This window comes from Danio rerio, chromosome 6 (assembly GCF_052040795.2).
Source record: "Danio rerio strain M-AB ecotype USA chromosome 6, GRCz13ab, whole genome shotgun sequence".
Lineage (NCBI taxonomy): Eukaryota > Metazoa > Chordata > Actinopteri > Cypriniformes > Danionidae > Danio > Danio rerio.
The window spans coordinates 12,743,149-12,765,929 of NC_141026.1; the positions used below are offsets into that span (position 1 = coordinate 12,743,149).

At 40.5% G+C, this 22,781-nt stretch overlaps 1 protein-coding gene across 50 annotated transcripts in view; it reads left to right on the top strand.

Moving 5' to 3' along the window:
• baz2ba (bromodomain adjacent to zinc finger domain, 2Ba) overlaps positions 1 to 22,781 on the top strand; it is a 171,413-nt gene that overhangs the window by 17,314 nt on the left and 131,318 nt on the right. For all 50 annotated transcript variants that reach the window (XM_087256605.1, XM_087256622.1, XM_087256611.1 and 47 more), the window contains exon 2: positions 3,168 to 3,211. The gene's annotated coding sequence lies outside the window, so the exon portion shown is untranslated. The remainder of the gene's footprint in view (positions 1 to 3,167; positions 3,212 to 22,781) is intronic.

Here is a 22,781-nt window from a genome sequence, read left to right on the forward strand (position 1 = left end):
AATTAATTTTTTAAAACATTTTTTTGACAGATATTGCGATTTGATTTCCAGTTTAATTCAAGTCCCAAGCTGATTTTAATTTAATTCAAGCTTCAGGTTAATAATCTGTAAGCCGTGATAACAATTCTGCGACAGCTCTTAAAAATGACCTGTTTTCATTCTGTGTCTGTTATTATATACCAAAATATTCCTGTATTACAAATGCTGTATATTAATGCTTCTGAAGCAGCAGATGCCATCATCCCATTTGTCCGCGCTTTCCTGTTTTCTTATATTGTGGGTGTAGTTCGGTTGCGCAATTCTTATTGGGCAGAATGAAAGTGTGCTCACTCAATTGGCTAGTTATAAATCCCAGTTAGATCACACGATTTCAGCATTATTTCCTTGACATTGAGTGTCGTGGGGAGTCGTAAACGACAAATGGAGGTCGTGACAAGATTCAATTGTTTCCTCTTGTGTAATGTGGTGTAGTTCACAACAACCAATACCATGTCTATGATGCCTCACGACACCATCGCAGAAAGTCTAGCATGTTTAATTTTCTGAAGCACAGTGGACTGGTCTTGAAGCACTTCACCTCAGATGTTATTCGTTATTTTTGTTTACATATATACATATTATATTACAGCCTCTTTCAATTTAACTAATCGCTAGGCATGGGACGATAACCGTTTTCAAGGTATAGCGCAGTTTTAAAAATTCAAGGTTTTAAAATTGCCAAAATCTTCTGTAATACCGTTCCTAAGGTGTGCGTGTAAGATTTTTTATTTACTTTTTTGTTTTAGTTTTTTAGGACAACAGTATCTCCAGCAGAAAATATACCCAAAGATGCCTTTTTAAATTGTAAATAAATCAGTTTTTGGAAACTAATGAAGACAGCAGAAATCAATGATTCATTTGAATTATTTAGCCTGACATGTTTACTGCGCAAAAAATATTTTAAATGTTTCAAAAAATAAAATATATTACTTTCAAAGGGGAAAAAAGTTTTTTTGTTTTTTTTTACCCAGACATTTAAAAAGAATATATTTTAAAGCAGGAATCACAATATCGTGATACTATGAAAGCGTGATTTTTTTATCCAAGTATATCACACCGTTAGAATCTTTTACCGGCCCATGTCTACTAATCACAACATTTCAAATTGCGATTGCGATTCGATTCCAATTAATCGCACAGCCCCAGTAAGGAATGAGATTATCAACAAAAGAGACTTGGTCTGTGTTTGTGGCTCAGTGGTTAGCACTGTCACCTCACAGCAAGAAGGTCACTGGTTCAAGTCCTGGGTCTCCTCTCTCTCTCAGATGGAGCTAATGGTCTGGTGGCCATTTTTTGAGGAAGTGTTTCCAGATATGAGTTGTTTTCTTCTCCTTCTCCTCTCTGGATATCTTTTCCCCCTTGGTGTTTATCTGTTTTCCATCCTTTCTTTTCTGGATACAGTCTCCCAGAGAGACCGCAATTGGCCTAATGATTAAGGAATGAGATTATCAACAAGAGAGACCTGGTCCACGGCTGTTTTTTTCTCAGTCACAGAACTCGCACACACAGATTCCATTTTGTCAGCTTTCAGCTGGGCATAATACAGCGATAAAAGACTCTGCCCTGCAGCCACACTGAATCATACAGAGCAAAGAGAGCGAGAGAGTAAGAAAGAGATGAGAAAGCAAGAGAAAAGGAAAGAGAAGTCTCTTTGTGCTGTGTGTGCTCATATTGTATGAAAAAAGATGAATCACTTCTATTTAGGGATCAGTTTCCTGAAACTGGACGGGTGAGACGATTCCACGGGAGATAGATTGTCGGGACTTGCCTGTGTTTCTCTGAAGGGCTGGAGCTAAACGTCTGCAGTCGTGGCAAGGTGCTCCCTAAAGGACTGGCTCCTCCGACAGGAAGTATCAACCTGGAACAGAAAGAACAAAAAGAGAAAGGAAAAAAAACTCCCCTCCTGTCTTTTCTCTGCTCGCACACCATCCTCACAGCTGCGCACAGTTTGCAGTCTATCTGAAGGGGGTGCGTTATCATTTCATCTAAATTCCTCCCCCTAGGCAAGTCAATAAAAAAAAAATGTAGCGTCAAGACGTTTTTGATTAGCTGGTCCTCAGGATGGATGAAGATGTTTGGGGAGAGCTCAGCTCTTGCAGAGCCACTACACACAGATTCTTGCCCTAGTAGTAATAATCAGGCCGTACAAATCGTGTAGAAAACGATCAACCCCACCATCACGCTCGCCATTATCCCAGTCTTGGACTCTCTGAGCTGTCATTACGACTGAACCCCCATCGGTGACATCAGCTCTAACGCTGCACGTGTCCTTGGCCACTGCGGCGATGGAGCGCTTCCACCACGGACGGATGAGCTGGATTTTGATTGACACGTGGATGCTGTCTGTCACAGCCTGGCTCAGTGTGGAGCAAACAGTGGTAAACTGTTCCAGACGTCTAACTCTGGGCCAGATGGAAATGTTTTAAAGAACTAAAAAGAGGAACTAACTGCCCAGCCACAGATTACTCGGAGTGTGTCTGCTGTTCGTTTGTGGTGGTAATTTGTTTTAGCTTTTTTTTTTCCTGCCTGTGCATGTGGTGTTTGTTTCTGAGCAGTTTGTGTATGTGCGACTTGTTATCTGTGCAGATTGAGGAGATTGGGAACCGAATCTGATTTGTGTGTCTGTTTCACCTTTGCTGCGATGTTCCTGATAATTCTTAAACACACACACACATACACACAAACACACGAAAACTGGAGCAGGCTGGTTTTCTCCAAAAGACAGCGTGTGTGCTTGGAAAATCGTCCCACACACCCTGGGTTTTAAAAGCCTTACTGTAATTCCAACAGGTTTAGCAGGAAAAGAGACTGAACCGGGAGTGTGTGTGAGCATTCACGCATTCATGTGTTTTTACTTTACTTGTGTGGGCATGTGAAAAGTGGTTGTCAGTGTCTTTGTGTACGTTTGCTTGTGTTTTTCTTAGTTTAAACCATTGGCAGCCGCAGGTTGGGTGTAAACACACGGCGTTTCACAAGCCACAGTGCTGTAACCTGTTGCAGTTGACTGTTCCCCTTGAGGCTGAAGCTTATTATTATTACGTTTTATAATATAGGGCAGTTTATCGCTTCTGTTTAGTGGCTAAATATAAGCTATTAATGCGCTTTCCTCTTCTGTGTTTCCCCTACAGGTGGACAAGCAGTGATGTCACATAGCTGAGGACACTCCCACTCAGTGAGTATTCATGCTGTAATAGCCACTTGTCATCACTTTTTTTTTATTCCATAAACCTTCCTTCTGTGACTTTGCATTTGTTGCAAGACCAGTTTTGAAGTCATTTGTCACGGTTTATGCACCTCTGTGTTTGTTTCGGGTAATTGGACGCTGTAACCGAAAGGGTGAACACAGATTCAGCCGATTTAAACCTAATTTAATTTCATCCTTAGGATGTGAGCCTCTCTTTTTACCCCTCTCCATCCCAATTAGCTGAAACAAAGCTCTCCAAAGGCAATTGTTGGGTTGACATTTCTTAAGCGTGCTCTCTTTTTTTTTTCCGTGTGTTTGTAAAGATCTTTAATTTGCCAATTCATTTTCACAGCCGAGTCTCTTGAACGAACCACTGCGGTGGAGAGAGTTTGCACTCTGGAACAAACAAATCAGCCGGCTTCTCTCTCCCTGTGTGGGCTCAGGCTAATTGGTAGCGCGGATGCTGGTCGCGGTGTTAGCGGTGATGCTAGGCGGGCGGCAGCCTCTCAGGGCTCTCTGCTCGGCTGCATCGTTTCATTCCCCAGCTCCCTGGTGGTTTCAGAGAGTGACAGAAATACAAGGGCATTTCTTTCCACTCGCTCGCCATCTCCTTCTCCCTCTCGTTCGCTCTGTCTATACCACTAACAAGTGACAATGTAGAGTTTGAGTTCTGGAGTGCTTAAAGACTGGGAAACGGACTGCAGCTGCCTCAGGTGAACACGCAGCTGTGTGTAGACCGAGTGTTTCCTCAGATGTGTGTGTGTCGGTGTGTGTGTGTGTGTGTGTGTGTGTGGTGGCTTGCGGGTGAGTTTTATCAGAAAAGTGGAAATCGTATCCACCTTTTTCCACACATGACTACTGCATTTTAAAGTTGCACTTCTTATTTGGGGAACTTCCTTTTAGTAGAATTGAAACAATCACTGCAGATAATAAGGGTTACAGATAATTTAGATCTGAGTGAGGCTTTGTGCTGTTTTTTTAGATCCAAAAATGACTTGACAAATGGTGTTTTAATGGGATAGTTCATCCAAAAATGAAAATTACCTCATAATTTATTCTCCCTCTTATGTGGTTTTAAACCATTTATGAGTTTTTTTGTTTTGTTGAGGATAAAAGAAGATATTTTGAAGAATGCTGGTTATTGGGACCCCATCGTCTTCCATTCATTCATTCATTCATTCATTCATTCAATCATTCATTTTCTTGTCGGCTTAGTCCCTTTATTAATCTGGGGTCGCCACAGCGGAATGAACCACCAACTTATCCAGCAAGTTTTTACGTATCGGATGCCCTGCCAGCCACAACCCATCTCTGGGAAACATCCACACACACACATTCACACTCACACACTCATACTCATACGCTACGGACAATTTAGCCTACCTGATTCACCTGTACCGCATGTCTTTGGACTGTGGGGGAAACCGGAGCACCCGGAGGAAACCCACGTGAAGACAGGGAGAACATGCAAACTCCACACAGAAACGCCAATTGAGCCGAGGTTCAAACCAGCAAACCAGCGACCTTCTTGCTGTGAGGCGACAGCCAGGGCGGGCGCGTCCATAGAGGTGACCTAGGCGGCAGTATAAGGAGGGCAGCGTCCGTGACACCTCCCTTACCACCCGCGTCCTCAGTTGTGTCTGCGACACCTCCCTCACCACCCGCATCCTCGGTTATGTCCGCGACACCTCCCTCACCACCCGCGTCCTCAGATATATTCGCGCATAGGCGACACCTCCATCAGCACCCGCGTGTCCTCAGTTATATCCGCACGTAGGGCAGCAGAATAGAGGTCTGCGACACCCGCACGTCCTCAGTTATATTTGCGCAAAGGGCGGCAAAATAGAGAGGGTGGCGTCCACGACACCTCCCTCCCTCCCTCAGCACCCGCGCGTCCTCCATTATATCCGCGCATAGGGGGGCAGAATAGAGGTCCGTGACACCTCACTTCATTTTCATAACCGGTCACTTTCGTTTTCACATTGGGGTTGAGGGCAGTGTGATCGTCCTCTGCCTAGAGCGGCAGTTCAGCTTGCTCCGGCCCTGGCGACAACACTACATACTGCGCCACTGCCTTGCCCATCGTCTTCCATAGTAGGATAAAGAATACAATGGAAGTCAATGGGTCCCAGCATTTTTCAAGATATCTTCTTTTGTGTAAGAAGAACAAAACTCAAATATGTTTTGAACAAGGGAAGGGTGAGTTAAAGATCCTGGCAGCTAGCACTCTGCAAGTAAGAGTTGCGCCCGGTCAGTACCTGGATGGGATACCACCTGGGAAAGCTATAGGTGGCTGCCGGAAGTGTTGTTAGTAAGGCCAGCAGGGTGTGTTCAACCTGCTGTCTGTTTGGGTCCTATTGCCCCAGTATATTGAAGGGGACTCTGAACTGCTCAGTGAGCACTGTCTTTTGGATGAGATGTTAAACCAACTCCTGACTCTGTGGTCGTTAAAAATTCCAGAATCTCCTTCGAAAAAAAAAGGGGTTTAACCCCGGCATCCTGGCTGAATTTGTCCGCACCATTCCCATATCATATTTGGTTTCATTACTCCGTCTCCTCTCCACCATTCAGCTGGTGTGTGGTGTGCGGTCTGTGCAATATGGCTGCCGTCACCTCATGCAGGTGGATGCTGCACACTGGTGGTGGATGAGGAGACCCCCCCCCCCATGTGTAAAGCACTTTGAGTGTCCATAAAAGTGCTACATAAATGTAAGCAATTATTATTATTATTATTAATAAATCAACATTTGTATAATTGATTATCTGTGAACAAAGCACTTTTCACTGTCTTATTTTCTTATTGTATTCCTTATAGTACAGTAATAATCAATGTACATCCATATTATTGCTACAGAAACACTTTCTTTGATATTTTGGGCTATAGTAATGGCTTGCTGAAAGCAGTTTGCTAATTCTAATCATGTGCCTGATAATATTGAATGGAGGTTAAAAATCACACCTCATTCTACACAGTTTTCTTTTTGTTTTACTAATTTCACCAATTGTTTGTTGTTTAATAGAAGTTATTTCCATAATTAATGCAAAGGACCATGTTGTATATGCAAAATGTGGATTTAGGGAAGGAAATGTATGCATGGTAGGACTGGCAGAAAGGGATGGGGGAAAACGGAGAGATATAGAGGAAATAAGCAGACAAAGAAAGCAAGACAAAGACGGTCCCTCAGCTCCTCAGCTACACATCATTGCGGCCTCTCACATTGGCAGCAGTCACTGCCACCGTCTCAGCCATCAATAATGGTAATGGAAGCTCCATCCGAGCATTGATTTCTGGGAATTGTAGGAAAGCGTGAAGGGTCATCCGTGCTCAACGGCTCTGCTCGTTTAGTGAAGGCGAGACAGGTCAGGTTTTCAGCATGAATCACGCTAACATTCCTGTATGTCTGACTTACAAGGCATTGATGGCACCGCCATACATGTTCTTTCAACGCCTATGCATTGACCTAGAAAAGAGAGAAAAATTGGGGGGAAACGTGTTGTTTTTAGGGCTGGCAATTTAACTGAATCATTTACTATAATTAGTTAAGAAAATAAGGTGTTAAAGGAACTGACACATTTAAACATGGCCCCTGACTTACAGGAAACATGTTTTATAAGAACACATAATAAAATAAGGAGCAGTGGTTTCCCTTAAAAGTGAAGCATTGTTAAATAATATGGTTACACTTTCATTTAAGGGACAATTCTTGCTATTAAAAACCATTAACTATGACTTTTAAGTCAATAAACTCCTTGTAATTGTTATTAAGATAGTAGTTTAGGTGTTGGGTTAGGATAAGTGATATGTAAAATGAACTTCATAAGTACAAGTAATTCGCCAGTATAATATTAATAGGCAGGTAATAAGCCACTACTGAATAGTGTGAATTGATACTTAAATTAAGGTGTGTCTAGGTGTACATATGTTTAGTCATGGGGAAATAAACAAGATTGTCTTTTAAATAGGGCTGGGCGATTATTGCAAAAAAAAAATCACAATATCATGTTTCATATCATTCGATATCAATAATTATTGAATATTATTTAAACAGTAAATTTAGTAATATTAGGATTTTTTTTGTTATTTAACCACTTTATTTTAATTTACAAACATAACTGAGGAAAATAGTTTTAATAGTCAAAAACAAAATTATTTAAACAAAATATTTGACCTCTTTATATTAAAATCAGCATAAGTGTTAAACAGACTCTTAAACTTGATAAATAAAATGTTAGAAAGTGTGTGCAATGATAAAGTGTAAATACTGAACAATCAAAGCAAACTTTAAGGTGTGAATAATAATGATCCAGTAAACCTCAAACTCTGTCAACAAAACTATTTATGACAATCAAATCTGAGCTTTCAAGTAAAGGAGCCAACGATCATTAGTTAAATACATATTGCAGCATTAAAAATTGTGAAGTTGAATGACTTTATTACTCCCTATGCTAAAAAATCTTTCAGATGGGAAGCTAGTGGCTGGGATGCACAAGAAAAGAAACCAAAAAGCCACTCTGGTGACATCCTTGCATCCTTTTTTATTTACAATCTCCTCACTGCTGCTATATGGCACTCATTTTTTCGTGTGCTGTTACTCTGACCTGAAGTGACAATCCATGCGCGTGGAAAGTAAAAAGCACTGCAGTGTTTGGATGCGCTGTGTTTTTCTGAGGTAATTAGTCTGCCGTTATTACTGAAATGTGTATATTCCGTACAAAGTGGGAAGCAGATTGGTTAGTTCTACTTACATGTATCGCGGTGCGCACGCCGCATTTAGAAAAGTTGAGATGTTTTCAACTAGGTGCAGCTGGAAAATGTGCGCAGTTCAAGTGCAACATGTGCGCGTCGCACCCACATGCGCATCATGCAAGTCACGCCCCCTCTATTGGTGATGACAAACTTACACCCTAGGCTTTTTGGCACTGCTTATAAGGCGCACGCTCAGCAGCCACATTTTAATAAAACTATAGTGCTTCATACTGAAACTACTTAACAAATCTTTTTTATATCGATATTGACAATGGTGTTTGGTCAATAAATATCGATACCGATTCTATCGCCCAGCCTTACTTCTAAATCCACTAACTGTGGATATTTTTCAGTAAGGATTGATTTGTATTAGTAAAACTTTTAACATACATTGAAATACACAAGTAATTATGACTTGATATGTTCTGAATTCCATTTAATATACTTAATATTAGAATCAGCAGTCCTCTATAGCTCAAACACTAATGCTGTTTTCACTTATGAGCGTGAAATTATAAACATGTCCACTCTTTGGCAAATGCATGAAAGTAACTATAGTGTTAACTGATATTATAAACTACAAAAGCGCTCAAGAGTATCGGTTCTAGGGATGAACTTTCCTTTCTCATGAAAGAAGAAAGGACGGAACAAAACAAAAATGGCTTGGACACCCAGAGGGAATTGCAAAAGTTTGTAGATGGAGAGAATATCATCCAGTGTCTTTGGAGAGTTGATATTGTAAAGTAAAATCAGCTCTGTCAGGACACATCGAGGAAAAACACACTCCTCTATCCTTTTCGGAGGTTATAAGTTGTAGTTGCTGAAAATGCTGTAGACTGTATGGAAGACAGAGAGCTGAGCTCTTGCAATCTTGCCCAGGGGCAAACCAGCTATTTATTAGCGCACATGTTAAACCCTCTCTCTTCAAAGCAAACTTTCCTCCCAGCCTCCCACAGAGGGGGAAAGAGAATAATAAAGCAGAGGAAATGGCATTTCTCTGCACAAAGTGGATATGAGTGTGTTCAGTGTAACCAACTACTCTTTATTTCGAGTGGAGAAAGAATGGAGAATGAAAGCGAAGGAAGACAAAAGAGGGTGGTGAAAAGGAAAAAAAAAAACGAAGCAAGAGAGTGTGTTTGAGCATAGATCTTGGCCAGGCAGTGTCAGGCTCCTGGCCTCTCTCTTTCTCTTTCCTGCGTCCCCAGGGACGGCTCATAGCTCATACATCCTGCTGGAGAGATCTTGAGCAGGAATCATGGTAGAGGGCTCTGTTTTCATTGCTGGTGCTGTGCAGGAGGAGTGTGTCTGTACTTGTGCGTCAGAGGCAAAACATACTGTTTGTTTGATTCAAATAATGCAGGCCTGCTGGATTCTGTGCATGCGTGTGTGAAAAGTGTAATGGACCCCTGCCTGAACTCTGCTGGGCCCTCCAGATCCCTGGTGAGAGTTATTACCTCCGTACAAAATGCTGGACACACACACATGCACACTCGCAGCAAAGGACAGAGTTTGTAGTGGTGTGCCTCAGTTGTCTGTCAATGGCCTCTTTTGGTTTCTCTCTGTCCCTCCCCAGCAAAACAATTTTGTGTGTAATAGACATCTAATAGACATCCAAACGTAGACAGCTTGGTTAAAACAAGGCTAAACTTGGGCTGTCAGTAAAGATCTAATAGACATCGAATAATAGCCCAAAACTAGATTAGTCGTCAAATAGACAGAGGTTATATGTGTTGTCATTCATTTCTGTTTATTTGATGACCAGTCTAGTTCGGGCCTATTCTTAGACGTCTATTAGATTTTCACTGACAGCCCAAATTTAGCTTTGTTTCAGCCAAGATGACTATGTTTAGACGTCTATTAGACATCTTTTAAAACAAAAACAAAAAATGCTTGCTGGGTCCTCTAACCACTTGCAATTTGACTGTTCCTTCTTGACTTCAAAATTAAGTATTAAATTGAGGTCATGCTGATTCCAACGGTTTTGGAAGATACAACAATAAATACTAAAACTTCAGTAAAGTCAGTTAGATGAGGCAGTTAATATTCAGAGTACATGTCATAAATGTAATCCACTATCTTCACTTAACCAGCCCCCAACTCCTATACTTTATAGCATAATAGTGTCTTCTGTTATATACACACAATGCACATTTTCATATGTAGGGTAATAGAATTACATAGACGCCATTCTAGGGCTGCACGATATAGCAAAAGTTTTGCGATGTATGTTGTGATATGAATACAATTTCACCCTATGACTTAATATCTCTATTTGGAAATAATACACATTTTCGTTGTTGTCTGTGCTACTTGGAGTTTGTTTCTGTATTTGCAAGTCTTGTGACTTTTTCATGCACATGTTTAGTCAGAGATTGATGAATTTATGTTTACTATTTGCATTTCCATAAAATCTAATAAGCAATCTATAAACTCTTTGGGGTCCCCTGACATGTTTTTGTTGTGGTCTGTGCTATTTGCAGTTCATTTCTCTATTTGCATGAGTATTTTCACGCATAACAATCTATAAATGCAATCAAGAAAATGATGCAATTGAAATAAAGTGTTTTATCTAGAGTCTAACAGTATTCAAGTATAATAACTGAATGATAAAAAAATAATAATTCAATACAATTTATAATAGTTAAGGTCACAAATGGTACAATTTATTATACCTGAATAGGGCTGGGCGATATTGCAAAAAAAAAAAAATTATATCACGATATCATGTTTCATATCATTTGATATCAATAATTAATGAATATTTTTAACAACAGATTTAGGAATATTAGGATTTTTTTTGTTTGTTATTTAACCACTTTATTTTAATTTACCAACATTACTACGACAAATATATTTAATAGTCAAAAACAAAATTATTTAAACAAAATAGCTAATCTCTCTATATTAAAATCAGCATAAGTGGTACAGAGACTCTTAAACTTGATAAATAAAATGTTAGAAAGTGTGTGCAATGATAAAGTGTAAATACTGAACAATCAAAGCAAACTTTAAGGTGTGAATAATAGTGATCCAGTAAACCTCAAACTCTGTCAACAAAACTATTTATGACAATCAAATCTGAGCTTTCAAGTAAAGGGACCAGCTATCATTACTCAAATACATGCTGCAACATTACAAATTGTGAAGCTGAATGACTATCTTACCCCCTATGCTAAAAAAATCTTACAGATGGGGAGCTAGTGGCTGAGATGCACAAGAAAAGAAACCAAAAAGCCACTCTGGCAACAGCCTTACACCCTTTTTTCCCCTCCTCACTGCTGCTAAACGGCACTCATTTTCGCATATGTTGTCATTCTGACCTGAAATGACAAGCTTGCGCATGGATTTCTTGACCATTTACAATGGATTTTGCTCACGCTGTCCTGGTGTCTATCATAACTAGGCGAGCATCAATCACTTTCTCAGAGGATGACAAGTGAACAACCAATGCTGCGGTTTGGATACAAGTTTATGAAGAAAAGTAAAAAGCAGTGCAGTGTTTGGATGCCATGTTTGTCAGAGGTAATTAGTCTTCCGTTATTACTGAAATGTGTATATTCCATACAAAGTGTGAAGCAGATTGGTTAGTTCTACTTACATGAATTGCAGTGTACACACGGCATTCGGAAAAGTTGAGATGTTTTCAACTAGGTATGGCGTTTAACAACTGCTCCTATATGCTTGTCATGCAAGACGTGCGCCTCCATTGGAAATGACAAACTGACACCCTAAGCTTATTGGCATTGCTTCCAAGGCATGTGTTCAGCAGCCACATTTTAATAAAACTATACCCTTCTTACCGAAACTACATACCAAATTGTCTTTTATCAATATTGACAATGGTGTTCGGTCAATAAATTTCTATACAAATTTAATCGCCCAGCCCTATACCTGAATGCTTTAGTCATTATACAATTCCAGGCATCAAAAACACATGCAAATGACAAATTATAATACAAACTCAACATTGCATATCCTGTGATATGACTATTGTGAATGGTCGCATTGCGATATTGACGCTGAAACGAAATATTGTGCACCCCTACATTATTCATTTTTTAAAATGTTGTTATTGTGCTATAAAGTATGCCAAAAATAACAGCATAGGAGCATGAATACACTCCCATATCCATCACAGCCAGAAAGATAGATGGATGAATACAGAAAATGGAAGAGTTAGAAGACGGGGATGAAGAGCGCAGGGGGGAGAGAGGGAGAAAAGGAGAGGGGGAAAAAAACATCCAGAAGGTCAGGATCAGCGGGTGGCCATCTAAGGGAGCGACATGGAGAGACTCCGATTGAGTTTCACCCGCCCCGTTACCGTGGAGATCCATCCAATAATACCACCCTATCCACAGCAGAATCACTATAATACACTACACCTACAACAGACTGACAAATAGTACACTGGCTAAACTGAGACAGCCACAGCAGGCAGCGCTCAAATCTGAAGCAATATCTCGCTAATGCTCTGCAAGAATCCACATATTTGGCTTCAACAGCACAAATGTTTTATCTCTCAAGCCCAACCCTGATACAGAAGTCCTTTGGAAAGTAACGAAAACTTACTTTTTGTTGATTGCGGTTGAGCTAAACGCTGCTGAACCATGTGGGAGTGTCAACATGGTGACTTTCAGACCAAGCTATCCATAGTTTCAGGTATCCCGCTGTCACTTCCTGCTTAAAAACACAAGGGAATTGAGATGTACACCAAGCCTTGAGGCTGTTCGGAGCAGCTTGGCATAAAAGGACGAGCACTTTATCTGCAGCACTGTTTTTTCAAACTTACCGAAACGGCTTAAAATTAACCAGCAGTCACCTTCAGGCTTTCTTCTCCCGGCCACTTATGCCATTAGGCAAGCAACAGTTGAGTGGAATATTTTAGATTTTTAGTCATTTTCTTTCACTTGAGAGTGGTTAAATGACCATTCACTGCTACCTTCTGTCTCCTTTGAACAGACAAAGATAAATCATGAAATGTTATTTTAAAAAGTTTTCAAGCCATCCACTCAAGTAAAACGATGAACAGATATTGTGTCTTTTAGGTGCCACTTACAGTAAGTGTCCCTCCAGGAATCTACCAAAACTTTTTCAAGGTTATCATCTGTCAAACAAGATACAACTGAAATTATCAGTGTTAAAATATCATTTTGAGTTGAAGTCTACTCTAAAACTGCTTGATTAATAGTAAATAGATGGCGATCTCGATTTGACCCCCCCCCACATGATCTTAATTCTGCTTTTCTACGATTCAGCAAATTATACTTTCAAGGTCAGGAGAAAAGCGTAAAGGCGGCCGCACAAGTCTTTAAATTTTATGTGTGTTGCTCAGCAACATGGACACCTCCAAATGCTGTTAAAGTGTCACATACTGTATTTATAAGGTTTAAATCACCCCAAAATGTCATTTCTATTTTAATTTAATGATGTATTCGTAGCTGCAAAATCACACATGAGCTGACGCACTGTTTGTTTACTATTGAGATGACGTGCGTGCCAGCCAATGTAGTCTACTTTAGTGAACAGAACCTGCATGGGCTGTGAATAACAGGTAATAAAGTTCAGATTGTTGTACAGAGCGATCGTTTGGGAGCCGTGCGGGAAGTATGATTTGCATGTATGTCTTTTTTTCACAGAGTGACAGAAGCCATGACATGAGTGCACTCGACAGTAAAATTGAAACCGAAAGCAATTGCATTTTAAAGTTATGGTTACGACAAGCATTTGATGTTTTTTTTTTCTTTCATAGCGAACACAAAGTGTTGTGCATGAAAATAAATATTTACTGGGTTAGTATAACAGTTTAATATTACTCTAACCTACAGTTGATACCAGAGGTTTACATACACTCTAAACAAAGGAACATAACTATTTTTTTAAATGTCTGATGGTTAATCATTCTAAAAGTTTACTATTTTAGGTTTGTTAGAATTACCTAAATGATTTACATTTGCTAAATGCCAGAATAATGCGAGAATTTTTATTTTGATAATTTCTAGACAATCAAAAGTTCACATACATTTCCTTTGTATTTTTTTAGCTTTGCTTTTAAACTGTATAACTTTGGTCAAATGTTTTGGGCATCATTCTGCAAGCTTCTCATGATAGTTTGAAGTAATTCTGGCCCATTCCTCCTGACAGAATTGGTGTTACTGAGTCAGGTTTGTGGGCTGTCTTGTTTGCACAAGCTTTTTCAACTTTGCCCACAAATGTTCTATTGGATTGAACTCAGGGCTTTGTGATGGCCACTCCAAAACTTTTACTCTGTTATCCTTAAAGCACATTGTGCACTAATTTGGCATGATAATCTTATTATATGTAAACTTGACTTTCAAGAAAAGTTATAACAATTTCTCAAAAAATCTTATTATTCTGCTATTAAGCATAACAGAAACAAATGTGATAATCCTAACTTACCTAAAAGAGAAAAAGTTTAGTCACATTAACATCTGAGTTTTTTTAATGCTTATGTGCCCTTTTATACAGTCTATGTAAACTTCTGGTTTCAACTGTATATAATTTTGATTATAATTCAAGGGCTGAATCTGATAATGACAAATAATTAATATTATTATTGTTGTTTTATCATATGTTTGAGAAATAACAAGGATAATAGTCTACTCATATTAATCTTTATTTTACATCTACAGAATCGTAAGAAAATCCTGATCTTGATTTTAAGCAAAAAAAATAAAATTGTGATTCTCATTTTAGCAAGAATCATGCAGTCCTAGCCAACAATAGACCCTCAGAAACAAATTGAAGGACAGACACCAACCAGTTCTTGTTGTAAATCTACTGAGATCCATATTAAGTATAGGACTAGTTTCTATAAACTAGTTTTCATAGAAACTATGAGGTCTAGTTTCTGACAAAGACCACTCACTGGAAAATTGCTGAAAGATGCTGAACTTTGCAACTCTGTACAGCTTGGGTTAATATCTGGGACTTTCCACAAATAGTTCTTCAGTAAATGGTGATAGATTTAACTTTATTGGCAAACTTAGTCGGTCAAGTTAATTCAGTTTATTATCTTGTATGTTTAAATAATAAAAAGGCAAAGTTTAGTATGAAACCTATAATAATGTGACTTATTTTTAGCAATATTAGAAATCTGTATCTATTTGTTTTCACAGGGCGCTATGCTACTGCATAACATTTCCAGTGAGGTGGCAGTAGTGGTAGTTTAAGCAATGGAATTTTGTGTGCTATTTACCAAAGTGTTTTTCAGAGCACTGTTTATATGTAAATTTGCAAACCTTTTTGAGAAATGTTGTTATGACACTTAGGGACAACATCAGTGTACACGTTTATAGCTATACATGTGAGCAGACTAAAATTATTCAGTGGCTTAAACATGAGTGTTTTGAACAAAACAAGCCTTAAACTAAATTAGTGTTCCTGACAATGAGGGAACAGTTTCCACCACCTTCCAAAAGATGATGAACGGTTTATTGAAGTTGTGTTCCCACGTCGTTAGCAAGTTTGGTTCACTAAATCTTAAATGACTGTCTGCTCTTGAATGAATGATTGTTGCTTACTGCTTGTTTACTTTGATGCAAAGGCTTATGGGCTGTAGGAACTTGTGGATAGAATTTAAGATTAAACAATGCTAATACTTTTGTTTATATGACTCAGCTAGTGGTTTTCAATAGACAAACATGTAATTTGTGCATGTACTGCTTTTCAAAGTCATTGACTTAAGAGCCTGGTATACTTTAAATAAAGTTCTAGTTTGTTCTTTTTTTGAGGGCAAAATGAAGTTTGAAAACGTTGTCCGGTGGTATACTTTCGAACCTTTCGACACTCCTGTCCTGCAGTAGGTGTGGTTGTAAATGCTTCACGCTGCTCTAAAACATGGCAGCATTGGTGGCTGTAAGAGAAGAACAGTTTCATATTTTTCAAGGCGAACAGCCTTCTCTAGCCTTCCTTATGAGAAGCACCATAGCGTCGTGCCACGAAGCTTCCTATTTGCCACGGAAAAACACTAAATGGAATTATGTTTCAAACTTTATCAGAATTGGTGCGATGTTGTGATTTTCATCTAGTGTGCGACTCCTTTTCTAAAATCTCTCTGCGAGTGTTAGTACAGGTGTGGATATATCTGTTCCAGCTCTAGTACCAGTGGCACGGGGAGACGGTGACAGGGAGAAAAAAAAGAGCCCTGCAAGTAAAAGCTTTGGGATACCATTTACTTTGTGCAGTTATATGGATTTAGAGCGTTAATCCCAGAATAAAGACGTTATGGGCCAGTCACATGTAGCGTCTTCTGCATGCAAGCTTGTTACTCTCTATGTGCAACCGAAACGATGCTGGCGAAATCAAACTGACGCATGCAGGCAAAAAACGATTCCCGTGCACCTCATGCGCTGATCTGCTCCCGGTGTGAATCCCGGTTGTTTACAGTCACGCCGATATAATATGCACGTCTATGTGCTGTGAAATCGGAGTAACTGGTATAACTTATATGAAGAGATGTCGGCACTTATGAGTTTTGCAAGTCGACAAAACTAAAGTTTATATGATGATGATCTTAATTTGACTAAGCATGGCTATGAAGCAGAAAGGAGGGATAATGAGTCAGGGAGGTAGACTTTCTCTGCCATGAGTTGGGTCAAAGACAACAGATAATTCCACAAAACCTATTTTTTGTATTCTATAGAATTGTCATTAACACTCATGTAAAAGATTTCTTAAGTGACCTTTGCATATCATTCCTGTTGTGTCTTTCTTTACACTCTATTCCAGTTACATTTAGTATTGATTTCTGCTATTTATTTAGAATAATTGTATATTAATAATAATATTGGGTGGTATATTGGGCAGTACTGGGTTGAGACTGGAAGGGCATCCGTATGGGGTGGTTCGCCCAGGGTGCCATTCAAACCAAAACTGCCACTGTCTAGTACAGAAATCAACATCTAAAGTAGATCTTCAACTTTTATCAAACTTGCTCTAAAACTACTAAACAACACCCATTCTTGACAATTTTGAAAAACATTTGAATGCTGACTACTGTAGCTTACTTATGTTGCTAACTTGGTGTTGTTGTGCTGAATGTTTTTCTTCTCTCTGACTCTGAATTCTGTCGAAACAACGCTCATCAAAAAAGGTGACGTTTCTAAGCACCCATTAATTGCATAATCATCAAAGATTAATGGTAGCTTAAATATGTTTTGAAGCCAAAACTAATCTCCCCAAAAAGTTTGTTGTGGTGTCCTGTTTCAAACTGCCAAACAAACTCCAATCAAACGTTCTCAAATTTGGTTCGAAATGACATCATTTCAGTTCTTTTTTCAATTTTTTCAAAAGTGTCTTACCTGAGACTATAAACTGAGACAGACCTAGACCAACTTGACTTCAACATCTGTCAGTATCTGTCAAAACGTCTTGACTGAAGCATGTTATGTCATGTAATTAGTCTGGGGGAACGTTTTGCACGAAGGCTTGATGGCAATTGTGAAGCATTTTTGAGCCAACAAGAGATCAGTTGATGAGCGAAACGCACTGAACATAGCCACCCTCTTTCTAGCCATGGTGTACGTGTTTTTGTGTGTATGTGCGTTTTTCCGTGCTGACGCTAAAAGCGGCGTGAGGACGGATCTGAAGGAGGGAGCGCTGGAATACTAATGAACAAACAGAAGAAGAGGCTGTGTGCTCCCGTCTACCTCTCTGCAGTGGGCTCGCTCGCTCCTCTCTCGCTCTCTTCCTTCATCTGCACCTCTCGCTCACACAGAGGATAAACTGTGTACATGATGACATTTACACCGCAGTTGCACGCAGAGGGAGTGTGTGTGTGTGTGTGTGAGCCCTCTCATTCCTCTCCCCACCTCTGTTTTTTTCTCTGCTCTTCCTTCATTTTGCTCTCTGCTCATCTTCTCTCCATCTCTCCTTCTCTCGCTGTGTGTGTTCAGCACAGGATGCGCACCTCAAGGGAGCGCACACACACACAGGCCATTATTTATGTCTTTTTTTGAAGGGCAAATATAAAAAGGAGTGGCTTTGCTTTACTGCCACAAATTTGACGCGCTGGCTGTGGATCCAAACACATACTTACGACTCTTACTGAACAGTAGCCATAAACCGTGCGCACGTGTGTGAAAGGAAAAGCCGCATAACAGCTTACATGCTTTACACTGTAGGGTTTATGTTCCATTTGGAGTGTAAAAACGTGTGTGTGTGTTTGTGTGAGGTGCAATGAAAGGGGGGTGTTTTTGAGGTCGGCTGGCGGCCGTCTCTCCATTTCTCTGAGGAATCAGATGGTTAAGGGCAGTTAGAGGGGCTCTTGGGGAGGTTGGGGGCCCTCAAGGAAGGTTAAAGAGAATTTCTATTGAATCTAACTGCCCTGCTTTCTTACACACTGAGATTTGACCCATCGAAAACACACCTTTCACACCAAACACACACTTTCTCACACCCATCTCATTCACACTCCTAAAAGTAAAACACATACACTCCCGACCCTGGAATAGCAAGCCACCCAGGGGTCTCCCTCCCTAGGCTTGGGGTATTTAGAAAGAACTCACGGCAGGCCCCAAGCACAAAGCTGTGGAGAGCTGGAGCCGGGACGACCTGGATGCAGGGTGGTCCAGGGAGATTCTCCAAGCATATCAGGGGCTTTTTGTATTCTGGGTGTCCAGGGAGAGCTCATTATGCTGGGTGTGCGTTCGCAGAACCTCCCTCACCTCTTGGAAATAGAGAGAGAGCTGCGATACTGGACCTCAGGGAGGTCATTACGGAAAGAGAGGCTGAGAAGGAGAAAAAACAGCGAGAGAGGTGGGCATGGAGTCATGGAAATAGAAACAATGAAGTTTGCTGATTCTTGTACGTGTGGAGAGGGTCTCTGCGTGAGATGTTGGGCAGTTTTTGCCACTTTTATTAATAGCCAAAGCAACAGGATCGGAAATGAAACCATGCTGGCTTGAACCTGCATCACCCAGCTGAGCGCCATGGCTCAATAGCTATATTTATGTGCAACCAAATAAACCCTAGCAAATAGATTGATGACTCAGACAACCTGAAATGTCTTTGTAGAAGCAACAATCCGATTGAACACAATTCAAATGAAATTCCAATAGGATTGAATGGGATGGTGTAGACCTAAACTAATGGGATCAATAGAAAAAAGCATTTAAACACTTCCAAATCTCCATCTATCATCTGAAATCACATTGGAAACTCACTAATGTTAGGACAGTTTAGCTTAGCAGTCACTATAACAAACAATTAGTCTGCCTTTTAGAATGATTTTAGAATGATTCAAAAGGGAACTACAACAGGGGGACCATGATTATCAGCCAATATTATGATCATTTCCAAATGACGTAATATCGATTTAGTCTTCTGTTACTAATCAAGACCAGTAGAGACAACATGAGTGTTTTTCCATCATATCTGGCTATTGTTTACAGCTCACAAGGGTCTTGAGTGTCAGGGGGGAGGGACGGATGGTTTGGCGTGCAGATGGTCCAGAGAAGAGGGGGGCATTGTGTCTGCGTGTGGGTGATGTGCACGGAGATATTTAGTATTTTATTGGTCTGTTCCAGAGGACCCAGCTGCTAGGTCATTCCCTGCTGGCACACACGGAGAGGGAGAGAGATGGCGAAGGAAAATACAGAGAAAGAGGGGGCATTAGTGTAGATGTCGATGCGAGCAGAGAGGATTTAAAGCACAGAGGAGAGAAGAAAAGTGAAAAATCAGAGCTCGGATGAGAGGGAGTGAGACGGAGAGGAAAAAAGGGAGGGAAGGAGCGGGAGAGAAAGGAAAAGAGAGAAGAGGGGAAAAAAAAGGAGGGAGGGAAAGAGAGATAAGCAGCGAGCGAGTGAAATGTGTCCGCCGTGATCCATCAGCCCTGCAGCCACACTAATCACAGGTGGAATTCAGCGAGCTCTTTAAAACGCTGCCTCTCATTTCAAACCCTGCCCTCAGGCTGTCTGTGTGTGTGTGTGTGTTTAGAAGTGTGTCAAAAATCTCTCTGCTTGCCCTATTTTGTGTGTCTGTTTGTGTGTGTGTGTGTGTGTGTGTGTGTGTGTGTGTGTGTGTGTGTGTGTGTGTGTGTGTGTGTGTGTGTGTGTAAGAGAAAGACAGGGATCTCACGAGATGTGTGCATATTTCTGCATGTGTGTGCACCTGTTTGTGTGTGTAAATCCCCCAGAGACAATATCTGGCTCAAACGGCTCCAGTGATCACAGATTGTGCCGTTACTCTGTGCGTGCGCGCGCGCGCGTGTGTGTGTGTGCAGAAGAGAGATGGAGCGCAAAGGAGAGAGGTGTGAGTGTGAGTGTGTGTGTGTGTGTGTGTGTGGGGTGGGGGGGAGAGAGGGCAGAGCGTCTTTGTGTCTCTACCTATCCCATCATCCCGTTCAGCTCAGCAGAGGTGACACCAAGGTGAGCGTGAGCGCTCTCTCTCCGTCTCCATCACACCAGTACTGCCTCTTGCCCTCCCTCCTCTCCTTCTCTCTCTCTCTCTCTCTCTCTCTCTCTCTCTCTCTCTCTCTCTCTCACTGTGCCTCTCTGCATGGCTCAGTGGCAGATGGAGGCTGTGTCAGCAGGGAGAAATGGCCATTCACACACTCCTTACACACACACTTTCCCCTCCTCTCTCTCTCTCTCTCCCTCTCTGACTCTTTTGCTCTGTCGGGAATGGAATGTGTTTGCCGTTACAGATAGCTGATAATTACCTGATACTGAAAAGAAGTAAAAACTCTTGAATTGACAGATGTCAATAATATTTGTCTGTCTGGCTGCTTGTTTGTCTGCATCTGTCTGTCTGCCTGCCTATCTATCTATCTATCTATCTATCTATCTATCTATCTATCTATCTATCTATCTATCTATCTATCTATCTGTCTGTCTGTCTGTCTGTCTGTCTGTCTGTCTGTCTGTCTGTCTGTCTGTCTGTCTGTCTGTCTGTCTGTCTGTCTGTCTGTCTGGGTTTTATGATCGATACAACACCATACAACATGCCATTTTATTTTAACTGAATTTGATTCAATTTGAATTTAAACATAACATGTCCCAGCTGCACACAACACGATGCTGCTACACACATTAAAACAATCCTTTTTTATGTTAAAAGGAGTTTTTGTCCTAACCAAAACCAGCAGAATTTATTTTTCTGCGATGTGGCGGCTAAAACAGCCTAAACTACCACGACAATGATCACCTCAGGTGATAATTATGTGCTTTACTCTGTTTTAAAAATGATCAGTTTGAGTTTGAATAACATTTTATGCAACATTTAACGTCATGCTAAAAGTGAAAGCAGACAGATTGCATCAGATCTTGAAATTTAAAAGCATTTGAAAGCATTATGTGCAACAAATATAAGTCGCGCAGCATGTACTTAAAAAAAAAGTGGTTTAATAAGTATTAGATAGGTTATATATGATATATTAGATGACATAATCTTAAATATTTTGCGGTTGAACACTTGGATTGAATGGCTCTGGTGTTGTAATTATTCTGTAGGGTTGCGTCTGATGTGGACAAACAAATTGCTTGTCGCTGAAATCTTGTCGTGTGTTGTTAGGACACCATGTAAGCCCTGTTAATATCTTCTTCTACTATCAAGTCAGCCCCACACAAGATATAGACAACTAATATCAATGATCTTGCACTCTGTAGGCTTCGATCTGTCTGCTTCTAATGATGTATATTAGTAGTTTAGCTAATATATTAGTAGATAATGTCACAGTTACGTCACTACAGTCACACCACATCTGGATCTCGTCTCTGCACAGGTGTGTGTGTGTGTGTGTGTCATGCAGGTCAAAGAAGTGGAAATGTGCGATCATCATTTTGTGTTAATACAGCTATTAAAACTCAAGGTGAGCGCGAGATAGAAAGGTCGGAGAGAGTGGGGGAGAGGGAGACTGAGGAGACGGCAGGAGGAACAAACGATGCACAAAGCGGGTGACAGCGCAAGCTGCTTTAATATGTATGTATTGCAGGTTGATGGTTGATTTCATTAGCAAATCTCATTGTTATGCATGGATTGTTCTCCTGCAGCAAAATGAATATTGCATTCACGCCGCCCGTAGGTTTGGACAAAAACGTTTGGATTTTTAACCGCAGCCTTAAGAAAAAAACAACACATGTTTTATAAGGCTTTCCCTCCGTTTCTCTCTAGATCCAATTGATGGCAATTAAAAGTATTTAGCATGTTGTCATTCACTATGGATGAGGCCCTGTGTAGAGAAAGAGGGTTTAATGTGTTTGCCCCTGGTTTTGTCTCTCTGACATGTTTAATTGTAACTAAATGCCCGTCTATGTCTTTCGGTGAGTGTGTGTGTCAGCCGGCTGCTTCTATGAAGGTATTATGTGCTGTATGGCTGTTTGAGAGCGTGTGAAATAAGGGGTTGATGTTGGTGCGTGTGAAAGTGTGTGATATTAGAGTGGGTTTTGTGTTAATGACAAGCCTGTATAGGCAATCTCAGGTTGTATAACAGGACTTTTGAGCTGTGCTGGGTCTCTGGTGAATATAGAGGTCTGTGTGTGTGTGTGTGTGTGTGTGTGTGTGTGTGTGTGTGTGTGTCTCAGAGGTATTAATAGCCTGACCAGGCACAGGAAAAAAAGACTCATGTTTTTCCATCTGTTTTCACAGGAAACAGTCAGGACGGATTATCTCTTACACACACACACATACATACACACACAAATTCTCTTTCTCTCTCTTTCTTTGGGTTAATGATCTGATGGCTATTGCAGCACATCTCTGGTTTTCTGTGTGGATTATGGAATCATGGGAAATATGGACGCTACACTTTTCATTTCCATTCGCTGATTCTGGTTTTTCTATCATGTTCATCAG